Here is a 16,185-nt window from a genome sequence, read left to right on the forward strand (position 1 = left end):
ATTTTTTCTACTTTTTGCTGTCAGGCAGTGGTAACATTCTGTAATATTGTAATGAATTCATGCATTCCATCGATTGTAGTGTAGCACTGAACATAGGATGGTTTCCATGGTCTGAATACACAATATTTAACCTATTATACAATATGATAGCAGCAGAACAATGGAAATCACTTATGGAATGTGTGTTTACTGTATGTTATAAAGTGGAGGAGCTCTACAGGATATAATTGCACAATTAAGAAGACAAATTGTAATTTCTGTGTAAGAAGAGACAATGTTGTATTTTCTCATACGGATATACTTCCACCCCTGTGAACACCGTAATATTATTTCATCTGCACTTAGACCTACAGAATTTATCTTAACAGCTTGAAGCTATCAAAATGACACAACCCTGTAAAATTCAGTGTTTAGCCAGGATTCAGATTTTCACTACTTTTCTTTCTATTTATCCAAACAAAGGGCTATTTTCCAGCTAGCGGACAAATTTCTGTCTGATCTGATTAATCAAGAGATGTGTTCCTTACACTCTCTTTGCCTTCCCTAGCTTAGCATCTTGTAGTCCGAGCAGACACAGGGCTCAGGCAGGGTGTTCCAGATAGGTTATCAAAATAAGCTGTAGCAGTGAGTGGCTTGGGCCTCTTGAATGAGCCAAATGAGGTTTTTTGGGAGCAAAGTTCGTGGGTTGTGCCCGACAGGCGTAGAAGTCAAGTCTTGTTCACAGCTCCCACATCTTAACACAGCACGAGAGGAATCGTCCTGTCTTTTCAGCTATAACATGTACAAGAAGCAGCATGCCTGGAAGACACTTGTGTGTGATAACAGCTATACGGCAAACAGGATATTCTTAAAGGCATTGAAAAGCTGAACGCAGCTCTGTGTGTTCATCCTATATTCTCCAGATTTAGAGTGACAACTCCTTATTCTCTTGATGCTGTGGATGAACCTGCAAATAATATAATTCACACTGAGTACACAGTATAATCATCACAAAACATCGCACTTTCCATGAGCAAAATATGAAACTAATGAGTCCTCTTGATGGCGCTATACAGAATAATTAAATAAGTTGACCTCTAAGAATGTTATATACAAATGTATGTAACTCTTACAGACAAAAAAACTTAAATTGATCCCTTTTTCATATAGGATATAGCACTGTATTCCATATGTTGTCTGTTAAAAAACACCTTTCCCCACAAATTTAATATTGAAACATAAACATACATAAATTATTATAATTAATGGCTTTTGCAACTGTGCTTGGTTAATCTGATACTTAATGCAATGTAATACAAAATGATAGTGTTTATTTGATCTCACTAAGTGGACATGTATGATCTATCCACTAATCATAGTAGAAATGGGTGTTTGTCATACATACACAAAAAACAAACAAATTGCAAAAACAATATGAAACAACACAATAGGAATTATCCTCTGATTGAGGACCAGTTAATTAAGAAAATGGGGGAGATTAGTGTTGGTGGTGTGTGTGTGTGTGTGTGGGGGGGGGGGGGGGGGGGTTGTAGAGCCTGATGTACAGATGGGTCCATGTTTATCTTGGCCTTTAATAGGATTAATTGAGACTGGGCAGTCGGACTTAATCCCGTGCTGTAATGACTTAATCCCCTGCTGTATTGTTCTCTGTATTGTTTTGCAGCTGAGAACAATAGATAAAGGGTTTATGTAAATAAACTATGGTGTGCCTAGTCGCAGCAAAGAAGCCAAGATAACCGTGGATCTATCTGTACTAGTCCTTGTATGGGAGAAAAACTTTGTGTCTCTGGAGTCCCACCTCTCTAAATACACATTGGAATGTCTAATGCAAATGGTATTGTGTTGAGTTCATTGATCCAACAGTAAACAGATGTCCGGGAGGTCAAAAAGAGGGGGAGAGTGCACTAGAACGGCATGTGGGGTACCCCTACGGTCTATAGGCGGGGGGAGTAATGCAGAGAAGACGGGTGTGGGGCCTCTGGACTTACTGCTCTCCACCGGCGCCTGTATAAAGCAGAGCTCACCTTGTTGCAAGCGCTCTTCCCTTCCCAGGAATGCCGGGATGCGATCACAGTCTAGGGAGGGGGAGTCCCCCCGCCTACAGATGTAGGGGTACCCCACACGCCGTTCTAGTGCACTCTCCCTCTCTTTTTGACCTTCTGGATATCTGTTTACTGTTGGATCAACGAGCTTAACACAATACCATTTGCATTAGACATTCCAATGTGTATTTAGGGCCTAATTTAGACATTGATCGCAGCAGCAAATTTGTTAGCTAATGGGCAGACCCATGTGCACTGCAGTGGGGGGGGGGGGCAGATATAACATGTGCAGAGAGAGTTAGATTTGGGTGGGGTGTGTTCAAACTGAAATCTAAATTGCCCATTAGCTAACAAATGTGCTGCTGCGATCAGATCTGAATTAGGCCCTTAGAGAAGTGGGACGCCATCCTCTTTTATTGACACACAGACTAAGTTTTTCTCCCATACAAGGAATAGTACATCAGGCTGTACAAACCCCCCGCCACCCCCTCCCCGCTCTCTCAATTGACTGATCCTCAATCAGAGGATAATTCTTATTCTTTTGTTTTGTATTGTTTTTGCAAATTTTTTTTTTTTTGTGTATGTATGACAAACACCCATTTCTACTATGATTAGTGGATAGGTCATACATGTCCACTTAGTGAGATCAAATAAACACTGTAATGTTGTATTACATTGCATTAAGTATCAGATTAATCAGGCACAGTTGCAAAAACCATTGGTGATTGTTACTGAGGCTTTGGGCTTAACTTCACTTGCAATCTCGCTGCCCAAAACATATACCCAAAATAGTGAGTGCAAGGTAAAAACACCAGTTATACATAAATTATTGTTGAAATAACTTTAGTCATCTATCTGTAATAATAATAATAATAATAATAATAATAATAATAATAATATACATTTTACAGTATATGTATATATTTTATTAGAAAAACCTAATAGGCTATGTGAATATACTGTGTATGTATATATATATATATATACACACAGCACGTCTCATATGAATACTGTGATACACTTATGTAAAGAAAGCTGTCTTATGGTGCAGGCTGTATTGTAACAAGAAATTTAGAGCAGCAATAAAAATACCTGTCTGACTCTAACTAAAAATTACTTTTCTACTATGGGGGACCTGGCACACAACCCACACAAAACAGAACGTTTCTGAAACCTGGAGATTACTGTAGTAGTCTTTCTTTTTAGAATTATACATTCCCTGATTCAGACAGTGACAGACAGCTAGAAGGCTGCACCTCTCCTTTATCTCTGCACAAGAACAGGCACAGCTGTAGGCTGTTAATTAGACTGTTACCTGACTGTTGAACTGGTAAACTAAACTCTGTTTCAGGACCCTGGATAGTGACATTACAGGCCTGATTCTAATGCACCCAGCTCCATATGCAGCTGCATTTGATATGAGAATATTTTGCTAATGGGAAGCTAATGTTATTATTATTACATTTTATTTATAAGGCACCGCAAATGTTTCACAGAAAAATACAGGGAACATAGAACTTAACATTACAGAAACAGAAAAAGTAAAACAGAGCACAGGTCACAATTAGCACCACAGTTCTCAGTACACAATACAGATGAGATGTAAGGAAGCAAAGGAGTAACTGGCATTCTACTAGGGGCGGGAAGCTATTATAAGAGATGAACGCGGTGGTGTAACTCCCAGAGACAACGGAGACATTTGCCAGCGGGCTCCAGCTGTCAGAGGGGTCCTAAGAAAGAAAGACCGAGTGGGCTTCTGAGCAAGAACTAGAAAAGATCTCTCTTCACTCATTTCACAGTGACTTGCTGCAGTCACTGCTGACTGCTGTCCAAGCTCAGAAACCTCCTTCGAAGACCCCTTCAGCTGAAGAGTCTGGAATGTGTCTGATAACAGATCAAAGTATGTACATGATCTACAGCTCTGCTGCTGTGTCTTATAAGAGGAAAGAAAGGAAATCAGAACTTGTTTTTTTTTAAGAAAATGCACTAATAATTATAAAAAAATCTTTTAAGGGGGGTATTTCTCTGAGCTCAGAGAGAGATAAAATCTGCTCCTGTTATTTTTCAAACACCTGGTACTTTATCTCTAACAATTTTATCTCTCTCTGAGCTTTGATAAAACCCCTCGTCAGGGCTCTATTTGTTATCATTTGCATCCAACACCTGAAAAAAAATATTGCTTATTGACACAGCTGCAATAAGGAATCTATATTCTCCCAGATATACCATTGGCAAGTCACTGGGACATCAGCACATGTGCAAACCGTTACCACTGGGGGACACAACCTATTTAGCTTCCGGGTGCCTAGCATGAGCTTATGCCCCTGGATGAACGGTCACAAGCAAGAGGAAATGCAGTTATAGACAGTCACTGAGTAGGAAAGAGTTGTAATTGAAGTGCAAGAGAAGATGGCTGTGAGAACAGGAGGGAAGAGGGCCTTGATTCAAGGAGCTTACATGACATATGCAGCTGTCATTACTGGTATCAGGAATTATACTCTATGATGGGAGCAAGAGGTCCACCTAAAATAGGTGCCCCCTCAGCATATGCATGAATCAGAATAGTACGCAAATCTAACTACACAACCAAGAAGCTTTTACATCAGTCCCTTGAGTCAAGTCTCTTCTGTGCAAATGCCCAAGTGCTGCCCAGGTGACACCCAGAAACACCCATTCCATATATGGAGAGAAATGCCTGAGGTCCATTTGGTTTAGAATTGCAGAGAGATATGCAAAGATGCATATGTCTGCTACAGTGCATGCAAAGTTTGCTAAACTTCACAAGATGTGTCCATATATGGTACTGCATGCGACTCAGAATCAACCTAAGTATACCCATAGAGGGCCTGATTTTGATTTGGGCACAATCACATCTGAATTTTCATCTGGTGTGTCAATTGTGGGACAGAAAATGGGATGCTGTGATTTCTATAGATTTAGGAAAAATCACTGGGACTTGATCTGTCACCCTAGCGGCACCCTCTCTGAGGACTTATTAAGTAAATGTAAGTTTCTCATAAGCTTAATTAGTCAGTTATGCATGAGTGTGTGTGACCCCCCCTCCCCCCCACCATGTCAGTGTATTCCCGACCAAAGCCGGCCACTGGGAGAACTGCATTTCCCACAGCCCTTACACCACCCAGCATCCTCGGAGCTCCCCAGCAGCCTCCTCCCCTGTTGGAAGATGGAGGGGAGACCCCTGGACAGGTATCTTGTTTTTAATCATTATTATTATTTTACGTGCTATGGGGTTTTCAGCCCTAAAAACCCTGCAACCATTTTTTTATTGGATACTGCGTTTATCGGGAGCTTACATACCCATGGTAATCCATAATTGCCAAGGTTTTTTACCTCCCTAACCTCGCACCCAATTGAACACCACCCTATGTGCGTATTAGTGTAATTTCCTGCGTTCCCATCACACTGCCCACTGTTGCTTTGCAACAGATCCCTCTGTAACAGGTGTCACAACTGCATATGAACACCTAACTGAAGCGCAGAAGTCACAGTGCATGGCCACGATACTCCCATCAGAAACAGCCATCCCCTGCCTTTTGATAACTGACATCCAGGTGCTGGTTAGAAACGCCTACTACACAATAGTCTCTATTCACACACGACGCAACACGTCTTTAAAGTGGCAACCATTTATATGGCAAAAGCAGGTAGATTTTGCCATGTAAATGATTGTCACTTAAAAAAACAGGAGAACTCTCACAAAATCTCTCACTTCCTGATTCTCACATCCTATTACATTCCCCCCCATGATCTTTTTTAGTGGGAGAAGTTATGGAAATACAGTTCCTGATTTGGTGTTATGGCCAAGGTATTCAGCCATGGAATAATATGGCCTAAAATATGAACCCAAACATGCATATGAGTGAACCTGTTTAAGTATGCATAATAGCACATATGTATGCTTGTATGCTTTACACTATGAGAGTAACCTTAAATACTCTCATGAATTTGAAATCTCTGTAATATCACATAAGCTTCTGTAATATCACATAAATTCAGTTTCTCAGCGTTACTTTACATAGGGTTTAAAGAATGCGTATGGGGCCTGATTCAGGTTGGATCGCCCTATATCAGTCAATCAGGCAGAGGCGTTTGCGAGGCGGATGGACGGGAATGCTCTGTTTCCCAGGCAGAAACGGAGCGTTGTGGGGGCGGATTCAAGGAAACGGGGGTGGTGTTATTAAAATGGGGGTGTGGCATGGGCGTGATCGCAGTGGCTGCGTGATGTCACATGCAGCTGCCGCGATCAGAAAGATGGCGGCGGGCCTCCTGCGGGTGCAGCCAAGTTGCGCCAGCAGGAGGCAACCCTAATTTCTACTTGATCAAGGTCGGCATGCTGGGCAGCCTTGCAATCCTTACTGAATTGGGCCCACAGTTAAGAAATTGCCGGACGACCAAAGTGGATAGATTGTTTAATGCAGTTAAAAGATGGTTTATGTAGTACAGCGTTTCTGTCAAAATACGTATTCATTGACTGCTGTTTATTTCGCTTAGATATTATTAGTAACTTTACTTTTTTTACCAAAATGCATATTTTAATTCACGAGTTTGCCATCTAGAAAAAGTTGGGCTTTTTCAGAGCCCGAAAGTAATAGCTGGATGCACTTTGCAAGCAAAGAGAACAAAAGTGATTTTAGGGGAAAAAAAGTGTGTCACTCAGACAACATCCATTAGTGAATCAATGGTCATTTAGTGTAGAGCAGGCTCACACAGCAGGCTGCTAATGATCAGGGAAAGATTATTACGGAGGATCTCCTGATGGGAAAGAAAATCTACTGCCAGGACATCATGCGAGGGCAGCATTATCCACCTCACACACCTGTATAATACACACATAAACTATAGTATACAAATTGTATTGCACACATATTTATACTATAAATGTGTGCTGTAATATACACTATAAGCACATGTGGCACAATAAACATTTATGTCATATACAAATATTACTTGCATCCTGTTTCCTATTATATCTGCAACAATGCTGATGAACAATTGGGGTTCCTGGAGAACTGTAAGCAATGACAGGTCTCACCCTTATGACAATGGCTAGACTAGCAATGGGTTGTCTCATCTTTAAGACAAGGACAAGTAACAGGGCATCTCACCTTCTCAGTAGAGATAAACAGCTTGGACATCAAATAATAATTACACATCTTAGCAAATCAAACAGTATTTCAGGTTTGAAATAGTTTGACCCAGTTACAATACAGGAAAATCACAGGGTAATTTTTTATTGCACATTGGAGAACATCATGAGACAGAAAAGGAATAAGGCTTAGTTGGGTCACAAAGGTAATAAGAACTAAGGGGGTCATTCCGAGTTGATCGCTTGCTAGCAGTTTTTAGCAGCCGTGTAAACGCATAGTCGCCGCCCATTGGGAAGTGTATTTTCGCTTTGCAGGAGTGCGAACGCCTGTGCAGCAGAGTGCCTGCAAATACATTTTGTGCTAAACAAGACCAGCCCTGTAGTTACTTATCCTGTGCGATGATTGCTGCGATAAGTGACACGGTAATGACGTCAGATACCCGCCCAGCAAACGCCCGGCAAACGCCTGCGTTTTTCCAAACACTCCCAGAAAGCGGTCAGTTGACAGCCATAAACTCCCTCTTCCTGTCAATCTCCTTGCGTTCGGCTGTGCGATTGGAATCGTCGCTAAAACCAGTGCAAAACCACAAAGCACTTTGTACCCGTACGACGCGTGTGCGCATTGCAGTGCATACGCATGCGCAGATTAGCCGTTTTTTCAATGATCGCTATGCAGCGAACAACGGCAGCTAGCGATCAATTTGGAATGACCCCCTAAGTGAAAAGAAAAGCAAGAACTAGCATATCACTTATTGGCAAAGGTATATCACAGTGCCATGACACTACACCTCATTTCACCTGTATGACAATGGGTATATACTCAGTAGTAGAAAACCTTATGCCACCCCAAAAGGGCATCTTTCCTTAATGGCATTTGTTTATGGCATGGTAATAACCATCCATGCAACAATAAGGACCAGTTACATAGCAGCAAGCTCCACTAAACAAAATAAAATTAGGTGATTTGCGGAAATTTGAAGTTTTAATTTGATAAGTAACCACAGATTTATCATATAATAATCCCAATAACTGATTTAACAGTTGTTTGTACTTTTAATAATACTTCCTTTACATAATATATTGGCTTAGCAACACAAACTTAACCTTTAAAGTGCTAGAGAATCTCATAATGTAAAACACTTAAGCTTGAGTAGAGTTTCCAGACTGTAAAATGCCCATCAGAATAAAAATAAGTGGTCAGCAGAGTGCATAGATTTTACAGAAGATTAAACAAGCCAGCACCAATTAAGCTTTGGAACTCCTAATATTTAATTGTATCTTTACAGAACATTTTTTTTTTCCTGCAGGGTGTGTAAAGTTTTCATGCTAATGAGGCAGAGTAAAGATTTATCTCCATATAACTGATCTTTTAGGGAATAGCTGGTTTTACAGCATTTACTTAATGAAGAACATCCCTACGCATTGCATTAGTTGTAAGACATCTTAACCCCACTCATACTGACAAAGCAGCAGTGCATTAAGGACGTCAGGCCAAGGGAACTGCCAAGAATTATTATTTTTGGTATGAAAATGGCCACTTTGTTGCATTGGTTGCGACTACAATAAATATAATATAGATGAGCGCTGAGTTTGTATTTATTATTCCAAGTCCGTTGAGTGCCATTATTATTCCTTATTTGTTAATTTCCGGTGTGTGCACAGTGGTATTTGTAACATTTATGCAATACACTAAAGTTGTACAATACCCCCATTTTCCAGTATTTATTGAAATTTGCACAGTTTAACCTGTCAGTGTACTTTAAATGAAAAGGTAAGAATAAGCAATCAGAGACACAAAATAAATCATATCATGTTGTAATAAATAGAATTTTTGACTCATCAGAAGCCACTTTTTGCAGATATAGGGGGAGATGTATCAAGTCTTGGAGAGAGATAATGTTCCAACAATTTATCTAAGCTTCTGTCATTTTTCTAGCAGTCTATAAAATTACAGAATCAGATTACTGGGTACTTGATCTCTCTCCACTTGATCTCTCTCTCTGAAACTTGATACATCTTCCCCACACTTGTGACACTCTTTCTACAGTGAAAATCAAATATTGTGTGGAAAGATCTTTCCATCACTTTTGGGAAATGTGTTGCACATGTAGGTTTCTTTGATATCACACTATTGTCCAGTTCGTCCCAAACCAGCTTGTTGGGGGTTAAGCCTGGAGACAGGGCTGACCATTTCATATTTTCAAGCTTACCATCTTGTTCTTTTTCTTAAGGGTACTTCTGACATAGCCTGGAGGTATGTTTAAAATTATTATCTTGCTGTAGGATGAACCCTTCACCAATTTAGTGTAGACCAAAGGGAAGGGTGATGTAAAATTCTGTAGTAGCCTTTCTGATTCAGGTTGCCAATCACTTTGTGCAAGTTGCAGACTCGAGATTCAGCAAAAGAGCCTATAACCAGTAATGGGGAACCTTGGCACTCCAGTTGTTGTTGAACTATACATCCCAGCATGCCCTGCTACAGGTTTAGCATGGCCAAATAGCAAAACTGTAGCAGGGCATGCTGGGGTGTGTAGTTCAACAACAGCTGGAGTGCCAAAGTTCCCCAACACTGGTATACCATCATACACTTCCCTGTCACTTTACATGGGTTTATTTACTGAGCGACAGCTTGTAAAAGTGACTGCTCCCCAGCATGTTTAACACAATCCCTGTTGAGGACAAGTGCTCATATTCTAGTTATATAGCAAGACCTCAGAGGATGAGCCTCATTTGTCCTGGGCAACGAAGGGAAAAAACCCACCAAGTTTATCCTACATTTGCACCACTGGTCTTAATGACCGCTGCCAGATTGAGCTGGGTTGTGACCTTGGTGCGCATATACTGTATGCACCATTATCACTTATAAAACAATAATGAAACCGGTGAGGGGAGGTACTTTAAGACCCTCTAACTGCCCAACCCCACCACCTAGATAGATGGGGGTAATCTCGTTTGAAAAAAGAGAGTCCCCTCTCTCAAATAAAAGATAATGTCTGATGAATACATTGCTCACCAGAAATTAACCACACTACAGCAAATTAGCACCTCTGTCAAATGGTGGGGCCGCTTAGTATGTGTTGCCTGGTGACCACTTGTGATCACTGGGCAATGTTATCTTATGTTATGGAAAACATACCTTTTCCATATATCACCCCTCATAATTACAGCTGCAACCCAACGGGCACCCATATTTGAAAATGGGGAGCCCCCACCTTCAACTTCTTTGGCTACTAGTAGCTACTGTATTGTTTGGTGATCACAGGAGATCATCAGACACTAGCTAAAAATGAGATATCTACTGTAAATGTGGGGTAACTACATATTAAAGAGGGGAGTCCCCTTTTTAAAATTAAGTAGCCCCCTTAACAGCTATCGTCTGGTGATCACCTGTGATCATTGATATTGATGTTGGTATGTGAAAAGTGTAAATGGGGAAAAAAGCAAAACGCTATGTTTAAAGTTATGACACTCGCATGGCTAAAATGCTCAAAGTAGCATTACACCCGTGTCGGCATTCTCATGTTGACAATCACTGTGGATATAATGTGTGTCGCTCTCCCATATTGAACCCTCCCAGTTTATATAGTTAGTCTAGATTCATACTTAGGCCATCATATTAATATGAGTACTAACACTTTTGTATAGATCTACAGTTGGTAAAACTGAAGTGCTTTTTGCTTGCTTTTTTTATTTCTCCTTTCTGACTTACTTTTGCCCATCTCGTCAGAAAGTCTGCCTTACCAATTACATTTGTTGAATATGAGTCCGCTGTGGTCACACGCTCTCTTGTAATCTTCAATTTTAATAGATTTTAGATATTCAGTAGCATGGTTTGAGGATGTTTATTTACCCCTGAGAAGCAACATTCTCTAACTAGTGTAACAGTAGCACAGGAAAGCTAAATAAAATGATGGTAAAATCTTGATGATCAAATATGCATTAATGTTTCTTATGCAATGGTATTTTTCTGCTTATTTTGCATAGTTATGTGGGATGCTATAAATAATGCATTAATATTTTAGTATTTCGAATTCTGCTGAGCTACACTTACCATTTCTTTGAGACAGCAAAATTGTGGGGGGACTAGGACAAGTCTAGAAGGATTCATAGCAAGTTTTCGGTAGAGCTGCAGCACAAACAGGCACTACGCTTATGCCCTTCCAAGTGTATTTAGATCATTTTTAATCAATAGTTTATTAAAAGTCAGTAATTTCAGAAGGAATCCAGAAAATACATTTGAGGAAGGTGCATGGGTTTGGTTGAAACTAAAGGGTCAATCCCATTAGATGTGAGTTTAGTCCTGCAAGCTGTTCTCACGGTGAACTAGAACTGCAAATCACATTTGCAATCCAATTCCAAACTTGTATTGCATTTTCTGAGGAAATTAGCATTTGTTTTTAATGCACAGCCCCATGAAAATATAGGTAAAAAGGTAGGGAAAATCTCAAAGGTACAAATGTCGGGATACAGTGCAGAACTTTTTGTACACCCTTACCAATGAATACTCAGTAACTTGAAAGGGTTTAAATAGCATAATTTAGCCACTAAAGACATGTCAGTTTTCAGGTGATTTTCTCTAAAAATTTCAATAATGCAGTAAATGATATGAGACAGGTATGGTGTGGTGTTGTATTGGTGGGAGATGGGTTTTGAATCTGTAGAGAAGCTAAGTAGTGTTTTTTCCAACTTTTTACAAACCTGTATAAGAACACTCTACAGACAATTGCATAAAGTCCCTTTACCAGAGCCGAAACTACACTTTTTGGTGCTCTGTGGCAGAGAGAAAATTGGCGCCCCCCCCCCTCATTTTTCCAATAGGGACATGCCTCGTGGGGAAGGGGCATGACAAAATTAATCCCAGAGAGAGACCATACTATGATGCCCCTTCCCACGCACCATAATTGAGCAGATCCATGCAGTGTGCAGCCACACATCCAATCCATTGCAGACACACACTACATAGATCTGCCCAGTCGCAACACTGACCACCCCTTTACAAAGTAAAAGGTAAGCTTCATATAGTTAAAACTCTCCAGCTTGGAATTCTCTAGCTTTCTATGCAAGGGCAGAGAGCTCAATGAATAGAGTGTCTGACTGCAATGTCATAGGCAACGGGTTAGAATCCTGGGCACATCAGTATCCCAAAATGTAATAAAGGACAGTGTGACTGAACAACAAAGAGCTTTCAAGTCAAGTCCACGAATGCTGTATAGGTATAAACGACAAAAGGGGTGGGTGTAGGACACAGGGGCACAAACCGCACACATCAAGTTACGGCCCTGCCCTTTACAGACACTTTTTTTTGTACCCACAAATACTGGAAAGACTGCAAATTGTTGAAAAGTACTTGCTCTGTAGCTATCATTTTTCCACTAACTTTGGGGGGGGGGGGGGGGGGGGGGGGGGGGTGAAAGCAGCCATTTGACATCTTTTACAAAACTCCGGTATTTTCCGTATGGCCACTAACAGCCTAAGATAGAGTTCCCAGCCATGGATATTCTTGAAACCTGGACTGCTAGGATGCCTTGAGGACTGTGTTTGGGAACCACTGGTCTATGATATAGGGGGTAATTCAGACCTGATCGCTAGGATCAGTGGCGTGCGGTGAGGTCAGTGGCTGGTGAGGCAATGCAGCCATAATGTCCGCCGAGTCCTGCCAACGAAACCTACCACCGTGGAACCAATGCCCGCTACCGTCTCCATCCCTGATGCCCGCTACCCCCACCACTAATGGCCCAGGCCCCCCGCCACTAATTTGCATCTCAGTCCAATACCGTGGCTGCCAATGCCCGCAGCCTGCCTGCTCAGAAAACTTGTGATGAGCAGGCGGCTAATACATTGTACATTTTTATAAAATAAATATTAGTATTTAGGACTAGGGAGGGAGTGGGAGGAGGACATGAATGCAATTTTGTTGTCCAGGGCTTCCATTAACTTAATAGCGCCGTGGGTGCAGTGCTATTCATTTAATGGAAGTACTGGACAACAAAATAGCCAGCAGTGGGTGACAGGGAGACGGTGACACCAGGTAGTTGACAGCAGTGGGTGAGAGGGAGAGGGTGACAGGGAGACAGTGACGCCAGGTAGTTGACAGCAGTGGGTGAGAGGGTGACAGGGAGATGGTGACGACAGAGAGGGTGACAGCAGTCACTGACAAGGAGAGGGTGACACCAGCGAGAAGGTGACAAGGAGAGTTTGATGCCAGGGAGACGGTGACAGCAGTGGATGACAAGGAGAGGGTGACACCAGCGAGAAAGTGACAGGGAGAGTGTGATGCCAGGGAGACGGTGACAGCAGCGGGTGACAGAGAGTGAAGCTAGGGAAAAGGTGACAGCAGCGGGTGACAGGGAGTGACGCCAGGGACAGGGTGACAGTAGCGGGAGACAGGGAGTGACGCCAGGTAAAGGGTAACAGCAATAGCAGTGGACGAGAGTATGACAGAGAGAAATAAAGGGTAATGGGGATAGGCAGTGAACGACTTATAGGGCTATTTACTTACCTGGTCCTGGGCCTAGAACTGCAGTGTGACGCTTAAGGGCCCCATACACTAGACCGATAATGACCGATTTCAGCCCAATTCGGGCATTCGGCCCGATATATTGGGTGAAATCGGGCATTTTTTGTGTGCTTTCCCCCCGATCCGATGCATGTTCCCGTGTGCATTGGATCGGATCCCCCTAGATCCGACATATCACGAGTGCTGAACTCGTTATATGTCGGATCCCGCAGTTAATGGATGGGAAAGTAAAAGATACATCGTATACAAAAAAAACCCGCATACGATAGTAGATATATCTAATACTATCCTACCAACGGGGAGGATGCAGGGAGGTTGGAGGAAATCTTATATGACATGACAGACCGTCATGTTGTATAAGTGTATAAGAAACAGCATTGCCCCCCCCCCTCCTCATATTTAAAATAGGGCCAGTGCGCGCAACAAAAATATAGGGGCATGACTTCATGGGGATAGGGGTGTGGCCACAAAATAATACCAATGCATTTTAAGCTGTACAATAGTCCCCATTATTCAAATTATGCCGCACAGTAGCGCCACTCACACACATTACACCAGGTAGAATCCTTGTCACACATTACGCCTGGTAGAGCTCAATTTTACACAGTACGGCAGGCATTGTCCCTTTTTACACAGTACGGCAAGCGTTGTCGCCTTTTACACAGTACGGCAGGCATTGTCCCCTTTTACACAGTACGGCAGGCGTTGTCCCCTTTTACACAGTACGGCAGGCATTGTCCCCTTTTACACAGTACGGCAGCTATTGTCCCTTTTTACACAGTACGGCAGCTATTGTCCCTTTTTACACAGTACGGCAGCTATTGTCCCCTTTTACACAGTACGGCAGCTATTGTCCCCTTTTACACAGTACGGCAGCTATTGTCCCTTTTTACACAGTACGGCAGCTATTGTCCCCTTTTACACAGTACGGCAGCTATTGTCCCCTTTTACACAGTACGGCAGCTATTGTCCCTTTTTACACAGTACGGCAGCTATTGTCCCCTTTTACGCAGTACGGCAGCTATTGTCCCCTTTTACGCAGTACGGCAGCTATTGTCCCTTTTTACACAGTACGGCAGCTATTGTCTTTTTACACAGTACGGCAGCTATTGTCTTTTTACACAGTACGGCAGCTATTGTTCCTTTTTACACAGTACGGCAGCTATTGTCCCCTTTTACACAGTACGGCAGCTATTGTCCCTTTTTACACAGTACGGCAGGCATTGTCCCTTTTTACACAGTACGGCAGGCATTGTCCCCTTTTACACAGTACGGCAGCTATTGTCCCTTTTTACACAGTACGGCAGCTATTGTCCCTTTATACACAGTACGGCAGCTATTGTACCTTTTTACACAGTACGGCAGCTATTGTCCCTTTTTACACAGTACGGCAGCTATTGTCCCTTTTTACACAGTACGGCAGGCATTGTCCTCTTTTACACAGTACGGCAGCTATTGTCCCTTTTTACACAGTACGGCAGCTATTGTCCCCTTTTACACAGTACGGCAGCTATTGTCCCTTTTTACACAGTACGGCAGCTATTGTCCTTTTACACAGTACGGCAGCTATTGAGCCTCTTTTACACAGTACGGCAGCTATTGTCCCTTTTTACACAGTACGGCAGCTATTGTCCCCTTTTACACAGTACAGCAGCTATTGTCCCTTTTTACACAGTACGGCAGCTATTGTCCCTTTTTACACAGTACGGCAGCTATTGTCCTTTTTACACAGTACGGCAGCTATTGTCCTCTTTTACACAGTACGGCAGCTATTGTCCCTTTTTACACAGTACGGCAGCTATTGTCCCTTTTTACACGGTATGGCAGCTATTGTCCTTTTACACAGTACGGCAGCTATTGAGCCTTTTTACACAGTACGGTAGCTATTGTCCCTTTTTACACAGTACGGCAGCTATTGTCCCTTTTTACACAGTACGGCAGCTATAGTCCCTTTTTACACAGTACGGCAGCTATTGTCCCCTTTTACACAATACGGCACCTATTGTCCTCTTTTACACAGTACGGCAGCTATTGTCCCTTTTTACACAGTACGGCAGCTATTGAGCCTTTTTACACAGTACGGCAGCTATTGTCCCTTTTTACACAGTACGGCAGCTATTGTCCCTTTTTACACAGTACGGCAGCTATTGTCCCTTTTTACACAGTACGGCAGCTATTGTCCTCTTTTACACAGTACGGCAGCTATTGTCCTCTTTTACACAGTACGGCAGCTATTGTCCCTTTTTACACGGTACGGCAGCTATTGTCCTTTTACACAGTACGGCAGCTATTGAGCCTTTTTACACAGTACGGCAGCTATTGAGCCTTTTTACACAGTACGGCAGCTATTGTCCCTTTTTACACAGTACGGCAGCTATTGTCCCTTTTTACACAGTACGTGAGGCATTCTCCCTTTTTACACAGTACGGCAGGCATTGTCCCTTTTTACACAGTACGGCAGCTATTGTCCCTTTTTACACGGTACGGCAGCTATTGTCCTTTTACACAGTACGGCAGCT

At 42.2% G+C, this 16,185-nt stretch overlaps 1 long non-coding RNA gene across 1 annotated transcript in view; it reads right to left on the bottom strand.

Moving 5' to 3' along the window:
• Nucleotides 1–254: 254 nt before the first annotated feature.
• The window catches only part of LOC135050961 (uncharacterized), a 54,813-nt gene continuing 38,882 nt past the window's right edge, over nucleotides 255–16,185 (bottom strand). Inside the window, exon 2 of the long non-coding RNA XR_010241947.1 lies at nucleotides 255–946. This is a non-coding gene — a long non-coding RNA (uncharacterized LOC135050961). The remainder of the gene's footprint in view (nucleotides 947–16,185) is intronic.

This window comes from Pseudophryne corroboree, chromosome 2, assembly GCF_028390025.1.
Source record: "Pseudophryne corroboree isolate aPseCor3 chromosome 2, aPseCor3.hap2, whole genome shotgun sequence".
Lineage (NCBI taxonomy): Eukaryota > Metazoa > Chordata > Amphibia > Anura > Myobatrachidae > Pseudophryne > Pseudophryne corroboree.